Raw genomic sequence first — 8,931 nt, 5'->3', positions numbered from 1 at the left:
TACGGGGGATCTTTGTCTTGTGTGTCTATTTTTCTCCTTGGGGGCGGGGGGGGGTAGCGCAGTGGTTAGCGCACAAGACCTCGGAATCCCGCTACCTGAGTTCAATTCCTGGCCGCGGCTCACATCAATGGCGAGTTTAAATCAGAACTGGAACCCCGGGATTTGCCGAGATCGACTCAGTGATTAAATGAGTAACTTTGCGCGGTGCGTAACCATCCGCACTGGTGAGATGAAGGTGGCCGGGCTGGCCTCAATATACGCTCGTTAACTTAGCCCAAGTAGGCTATGCAGGCTACACGGGGGGATATTTTGTAATTGTTTTGTTTTATCGGTGTGCTGTATGTGCACGTGTCTTTGTGCGTAGCGGGGAGCGGTGGTGCAGTGGTTAGCGCCCTGTGCGACGACTCCGGCGAGCCCGAGTTCGACTCGCGCTCCTTCCCGACATCGGTCGCGAATATCTGAACCGGCCCTGGGCCTCCCCCCTAGAGCGACTGGGTTTTAAATGGGTACTGCACGTGGCACTGTGTGTAGTACACATCAGCCGTGTGTCGTTGACAATGGTGAGACAAAGGCGGCCGGGAGTGGTTACTGGCCACCCCGCTTCGTCCCGGCCTTCATAAGTGCTCCCTAACAGCACATGCCCCACCGATTTGTTAAGGCCATACGGTGGATTTTTGTCCGTATATGTAACTGCATGCACGTGTCCGTATTATATGTGTGTGTGCGCATGGGAGCATTTGTGCAGTGATTCGCTCGCTGCTACGAATCTGAGCACCTGTGTTCGATTCGCGCTGATGATGCTCAACAGCAATGGCACGCGTGGCATCTGAGCCCGTCCTGTGCCTCCTCCAGGTCGGCTCAGTCTTAAATGAGAACCTAATGCTAGAGTGTGAAAATCATCATGACAGGGGAGGCAAAGGCGGTCGGCCAGATGTGATGTGTGTGTATCATCGGCCTGAACCATGTGCGTGCAGTATATTCGTATACCACTTCACGTTTGCTTATGAATATTTGTAATGAGTCTGTCATCTTGCTGATATATCCTGTCACCCGTCATGGTAATGTGGATTTTACACCGCCACAACATTTTGTCACATCCAAGTCGGCTTCATGTGCAACAGAGGCCTATACACTAAAGTACAGTGCAATATATATGCAAAGTATCGGGATGAATATCCTTAATTATTGTACCGTGTGAGTATATGTATTGCTACACGATGGGTTAAATGCCACGCAATAGACGAAGCTATTGAATTCAATACTATTATTCATATCCATAACGACCATTGTAATAATAGTGGCATCTTTACTACAACGGAGCGTTGACGCTGAATTATTTGGGATGAATCCAACGATGGCTTGCTTGGCGAATACCAGGACCTGAGAACTATTTGAACTGTTATCCAACATATAACTGCGAGCAACGATACCAACGAGGGATAACGTTGTTGTTAACATCGCTAGCATCATCGTTAACATCGTCAAGAAACAAACTTTACATCAAGAAATCGCACGCACGCACAAACTAAACAGTACAGAACATGCAATTAGACGATTTAATATTCTACAATGTGCCTTAAACAGTGAACAAATATAAATGAAGTATTAACAGCGTTAACATTTAACAATCGCGTATTATAATGACATTCAAGGGCTCTCAGGTTACCTGGACTACCACGTGGACACTTGCTATTGCTGGAAAGGTAACTTTAACAACATTACGGTATACATATATTCAAAACGCATCTATTTATACATTGCTTAGCGAATGTTTTCCTAAATTAACATATACAATGAGTTTCTGTTTGAAATAATAACAAAATTAGGAGAGACGCGAGTTTAAGTTTTAATCATTCGCGATGGTAATTACGCGTTAGTGAACTTTCACTCAGGGGCACCACGGTGGCTAGGAGATGTTAACTACCTCGCCTGGTCTACAGGAGGTCGTGGGTTCGATCCCGACCCCTGACGCCTGCTGCTGTATATTTGGAGTTTGCGTGTCTCTCTCTCATCACCATCACGGTGGCTAGGAGATGTTAACTACCTCGCCTGGTGTACAGGAGGTCGTGGGTTCGATCCCGACCCTGACGCCTGCTGCTGTATATTTGGAGTTTGCGTGTCTCTCTTTCTCTCTCTCCGTGGTCGCGTGGATTTTTCTCCGGGTCCTCCGGTTTTCCCTCCACGTTTACCGTTTAGACTGTTTGTCTGCGACACATTTCCACGCGACAAGCCACTGCGTGTGAGCCGTAAGTTGTGATAACCAGGTCGCTTCTGAAAAAAAAATGCTTTATAGCTCTGTGGGCCTTACCTAGTCAAATAACAAAATATAGTTTTTAGTTTTATAGTTTCATTTACGTTTGGAATCATCACCAAGTATCGCCCCAGGTGCATAGCTAATAACGCGGCTAGCTTTAACGTTTAAATACAACTTTAACGTTTAAATACAACTTTAACGTTTAAATACAACTTTAACGTTTAAATACAACTGTAACGTTTAAATACAACGTTCAGTTACGCCTCTGAGAACACGCGCTTGTTATTTACGCATGGACAATTGCAGATGACGTTCTCATCGCGTCACGACTGTATTCTCCAGCAGCCTCGCGCATTTTAGAGATCACCAGCACGGCGACATCCAACATCTCCATTTGTGCAATGCACGAGTTCGCCGATAATAGCGACGGTAGCGGTGATTGCGACGATTGCGATGATTGTGATGGCGATGTGTCTAATTTGGCATATGCAGCGAAGCATGAATGTAACGAGATCGCCTTGACAGGCGTGCGGATGATACGGCCTAGGTATCCGGACATGCGCACACGCATATTTAATATTGCGCGTACGTTCATCACCGGGTTACGACCTTCGCCCGCTTTTTATTGGCTATAGCGTCACACTTCACAACGTATGTACGTGCGTTGAACTTCGTTCGCACCGTACGTAGCCAACCGCGCGAATCGCAGGTGCGGGAGAAGGACGACAAACACACACACACAAACACACACACACACTAAACAAATTCAGTTCTAAAGTAACTGATCTTTCAAATGCGCAAGACACCGCGTGTCGCGAGAAATTCGAATTTCGGAGCAATTCCACACGGGGCCATCCCGCCCCTCTCAAGCAAGGCCTTGCGGACCCACAGCAGAGCTGAGCGGTGCCCACAGGCTGCATCGGGATTAAACACCCTCTCTGGCTCCTCCAGGTACTGACAAGGAAGAGGAGGAGGATGAGATGTAGGAGAAGCTGGCGGCGAAGTTGACGAAGCTGAATAAGTCGTAATTCTATTATTTAATTTATTTTCGTTCTACGTGACTTCACAGAAAGAACCAAAGAGTAATTCTTGCAGTCACGAAAGCTTCAAATAAAGTTTGAAGCTGAATAAGGATAAGAAGTTTAAGAAGAAGAGGCTGGTGACGAAGTTGAACAAGCTGAATAAGAAGTTGAAGAATGAGAAGCTGAAGAAAAAGGTCCATTGCCCGAAACGTCACCTCTTGTATACTTTGAGTTTTAGGGCAGTGTTGTTGACAAATGCGTCGGGTGTTTTGTGTAATACTGTATATATAGTGTATGTATATTTGTGAGTGTGTGTGTGTAATGTACGCGAGTGTTGGATGCGTGTGATAGAGATAAATGCGGTGGTCACTGCTGCGGTTCTTATCACGCAGACAGCCCGAGGGAGCGGCAGCACCAGCGGCATCGTCGCGGCGATGAATGGGACAGCACAAAGAGCGCACGCGGGGGGCATCTGATATATCGCGTGATGGGCTTGAGACCGAGACAGTTTTTTTTTTTAAACAGTGGCACCACCACACCACCACCACCATCACCAACAACAGCAACAACACAAACCCATAGCAATGTCACAATGCAGTCGGGGGCTACCACAGCGTCTAGATGCGACTGCGTCTGCCCCGTAACCAGCGGTGGGGTAAGGTCGTGTAGTGGCGTTGCGTCTCTGTCCCGTCACGCAGCAAAGTTTGTCCGCGTTGTTGGTAATCGATTTATTTATCTATATAAAAGGGAAATTTGTAAATATGTGTGTCTGTTCGAAATGTTTAGCATACTTCCCGACATGCAACAAACTTGAAATTTGGCATGTGCGCAGCTTCCAGACTGTACACAATGCAAAAAATATAAAAATAGACTTTAGTATTGGGGGGGGGGGGGGGCGCGGGGGCGCAATAATGGATATATTTTGCACGGCAAGTGAGCCGTGACGTCACATCTGTGATGTCACCCGCATGCGGCACCGTCACGCAGTGTGCCTACTGACGTCACGCATCTCCCCCCCCCGACCCTCCGCGTAGGCCGTGTGTTAATCCAAGACAAGAGTCCAAGAAGTCCCGGTTGAAGCCGGCTAGTAAAGCTAGTAACTTAAATACGTATAGCATTTGTTTGTTTTCATCTCTATTGGTCTTGAGACTCGGTCGATACTTTAATGTGTAGATGTTCTAGTATCAGTGTTGATATATCGTTGGTCGTATACGTAAAAAGCGCCGCTATATTTTCCCGTGATATAAAAATATAACCGTGCCATTAAAATACGAATCGGCGCTTGGTCAAAATTAAGCGCAAAAAGCAACAAGAGTAACAATAACGAAACAGACAATATTGTTGTTGCGATGTATTAGTGAGAGTCCTTGCACAAGAACATAAACAACTACATAAATAAGCGCACACACTCAGCCACTTGCCTTCACATGTTTATCCGCTTGAACATTTTTAAACCGACTTTTTTTTAACACGTATATATATACATCCCATCAGCCGCACTGGCGTTCTGGAAATGCATCTCATGAGCAGCAGCAGCACTGGTTCAACCCGCGCCGGTTTCCACACGCAGTGTCTCATCAGCAGAGTGGGATATTCGCGCTTGCTTAAAACAGCCTTGCTGGTGAAACTGGCCTCATGTGTCAAGGCAACAACAACAACAGCACAGGGAGCGTGAAGGTACAGAGTCGGTCAGCTGTTATGATGAACCCCACTATTAACGCTAAATACATAACGCAATATGAACAAAAATGGAAATTGTATAACGCGCACGAAATGTCACCGACGTGAAAGAGCCACGTGACCCCCGAGGTACGAAGAGCGCTCTGCAGGCGGACAGAGACATCGCCCACGACGCACGCGGTCTGTCACACGACGACACACGATTTGGATTACTCCAGGGGACGGCCCGGCATGATCGCTACATACACATTTCTGTATGTGTGTGTATATATATATACATACATATGCTGTCCAGTGGCGGATTAAGCTATTGCGGGGCCTTAGCATATGTTATTAAGGGGCCCTAAATAAAATAAAAAACGCTGATATTAAAACACAATTTTTTTAATTGCATAGTAAAGTAATTGTATTTTTTCATTTGCTATACAGCCAGATAATATGACAAATCGCTAACATTAAACACCCAGTCGTTCTTAAAACTCGAAGACGGTACAGTACTATAGTAATAGAGCAAGTGCAGAATCACTGAAGCGGAATTGATCGCTTGAAAGCATTTAGCGCGGGGCCCTTGAAAGTGCGGGGCCCGTAGCTCTTATGTAGCTGCTACTTTTGCTGCTGGAATAATCCGGCACAAGCTGTCTATAGGTTAATCGGCCACAGCAGTGCCAAGAAGTGCACTTGGCTATAGCAGTGGAGGTGGTTTACGTGGAGCGAGTCGGCAGGCGCCAGGGCCACGCTGCTGATACGGCTTGCACGCACGCATCACGCGGCGACGATTTCATTTGTGTCCTTTCACGAACACAAATCGCACAATTGTTCTACGCTCGTCGCTTCGGTGATAGCCTAACTCTTGCGCGTGATGTTACGTGTTGTGTATATTTTATATGCATTGAGTATATTCATATACACACACACACATTGATGTATATATCACACGTGTGGCACGGCCGTTGTGTCGCTGTCGCGGGGACTCTGCTCTGATGTCGTTTCAAGCTGTGCGTGTGCTCGTGCGTCTGTGTGTGCGTGCGTCCATCATGCGTACTCAGCCTCAAATGAGTACCTGGCGCGGTGTGTAGTAGACATCGCTACTAGGGAGACAAAGGCGGTCGGGCGTGGCGCTGGCCACCCACCCCCTCGCGCGCAGTTTCGGCCTTCATAGGTGCTCGCTAACGGCACTTTCCCCAACAGTCTGTTCGAACTATAGGGGGCAGCTTTGTATTTGTGTGTTAGTGCGAGAAAGCACAAACAAAGACAAAGATCCCCCTTCATAGCCTTAACAGACTGTTGGGGCAAGTGCTGTTAGCGAGCACCTATGAAGACCGGCACGGCACACGAAAGGGGGGTGGGTTGGCCAGAACCACGCCCGGCCGCCTTTGTCTCCCCAGTGCCGATGTTTACTACACACCGCACCAGGTACTCATTTGAGGCTGAGTCAACCTAGGGGAGGCCCAGAGCAGGGAATCGAACTCGGGTCCACGGGTTCGTTCAAGTAGTAAACGTGGACACTTATTGAGTTTATACGAACAGTCGTGATTCTACGTCGGTAGTGGCGCATCATGCGGGCAAATAGCACAAACCGAACACATCTGTCAAACACTGCCCTCAAGAGTAAATATATTCATAGGCGACGTTTCGAGGAATGGCCCTTGCAATGTGCACGATGTGTAAAATAACGTCGTGCACGTAATATAATATGAAGGTTTTGCGTTGCTCAACAATCGCGTTGATTCCAGCTCGCCAAGAAATGTATACAGTATATTTTAATAACAGATACGGCAAACTGTGCACTGTAATAATTTGACGAATATTGTAAAAAATATAGACGTAGACGGCCCTTTCTTAATCCAACGCTGGGATAAAAAGGCCTCGCCTGCGCTTTGAGTTCAAGTGAGGGGGGGGGGGGCGGTTTGACCATACTTCACCTCGAATGTCAGGCCGCCCTATTAATATATGGACGCGTACATCTGACTCTGGCACAAGTTGCGTATTACGATGATCGAAATGAAGATGCAGATGACTCCCATTCGGATATTCCACAAGGCCGTTCTCGTGTTGGTGACAAGGTTTGTTTTGAAGTCGGGCTGTTTGCACAAACACATTATTTACTGTACTCGTTTTTGCTCTGGCTCTATACAGTCGTAACATCCACTAGTAATACGCATTTCTCAGGCCCGACACTTCACAGAACATTTATCACATACATCATATATATTTGAATTGTGTTTTTTTTCCAGGCATGGACCACTGACATTTATCAAATGGAATCCATACATTTATCGTACAAATATGCATACACTTATGTATTTCATGCCCATAGTTGCATTGGCATTTTTACTCTATAACACAAAGTTGTATCGTATGGAACAAGACTTGCGATGCACACAGGATATTGAAAAACGAGGATGCACTGAATTCATTGTGCATTCTCTTAACTGGAGTAAATTATGGAGCCACGTGACGCAGTGGTTCCATCATTTTCATGCATGGAAAAGTCACACAAAAACCCGCCTCTATTTGTCTTGTCAGATAATTGGTAATTAGATCACGACGTTTCGATCGCAACTCAAGCAACCGTCATCAGGTGAGACAAACACAGCAGGAGAACTGCAGAGGACAGGAGATCGACGTGACTTTACTACGTGACTTTACTACGTGACTTTACTACGTGACTTTACTACGTGACTTTACCGAAAGCACCACAGAGTATGGATTCCTGCAGTCACGAAAACTTCAAATCAACATTATTTACTGTGAACACCAAACGCGTAGAAGCCGCCACGGAATCCGTTCCTTCGAGTGAATATGTAGCATCACCATCAGCATTATCATCAGCAGCCATTAGTTCAATCCACTTCCGGATGAAAGTCATCTTCCACCGAGAATTCGCTGCTCGCCTCTCGTGATCACGATGCATGGAGGTAATAAAACAAAAATGTGGAAAATAATTTCCATCACAAGGCCATGCCTATAATGATTTCGCACTCAGAGGAAGTGCGCGTGTGTGTGTCTGTGTGTGTCTGTGTGTGTGTGCGGTAGTGTAGCGGTTAGCGCACTGCGCTACGAAACCGTCGACCCGGGTTTGATTCCCGCTCACGGCCAACACCCAGTGACGATTTTCTGAACCGGTCATGGGCCTCCCCTAGGTCGACTTAGCCTCAAATGAGTACCTGGTACGATGTGTGAGCATTGCTCGCTAACAGCACTTGCCCCAACAGTCTGTTACAGGCTATACGGGGCATCTTATTTTGTGTACAAGATAAGCAACCTCAGTAGTCGAAATCAAATCTGTCAGTTCACGAGAGACCAACAACACACACTCGTCATCATCATTTGAGAACAATCATTCACGCTGGCAAACCACAAAGTTCCAAAACAACAACAACAACAAATGGAACTGTGGAAAGATCGCACACAGAGGTCGTGTGTGTGTGTGCGTGTTTTGTTGTTGCACATGTCCTCATGGTTGTTTGTTAAGGACGGCGTCAATTCACAATCACTGGCCACACTTTGTGCTATGATGCAATTGCTCACAAACATTAAACAAAATGTAAACGTATTCAGACATCATAATACACCATCAAGGTGTCACGCACCACGCGTGACCATGCTGGAGAATGACCGATCAGACTGTGATGGGCAGCCACCGGCCCCGTCATGATTTCGTGATGAGCGCGGGTTGACTACGTAGGGTGCGAAAGAAGTTCAACGTAAAAAAAAAACCCACGGAAATACTGGGCGCGCCACGGAGATGCTGACTACTGCATTGACCTGCAGATGTGTTCGGCGGAAATGCCACCTCAGATATATTTGTATAAATGTATCAGAATATTTCTGAATACTGGAGGAATCCGATGAGCTATGAAGCTCTCTTTTCACAAATGGCCATATATATATAGCTACGCAGATAACACGAATTGCTTTCATTGGAAAGTATAACTTTTACACATGGTGCTTTGACAAATACTGCATTAGAAA

Source organism: Lampetra fluviatilis, chromosome 1 (genome assembly GCF_964198595.1).
Source record: "Lampetra fluviatilis chromosome 1, kcLamFluv1.1, whole genome shotgun sequence".
Taxonomy (NCBI): domain Eukaryota; kingdom Metazoa; phylum Chordata; class Hyperoartia; order Petromyzontiformes; family Petromyzontidae; genus Lampetra; species Lampetra fluviatilis.
Note: the sequence above shows the minus strand (reverse complement) of the source record.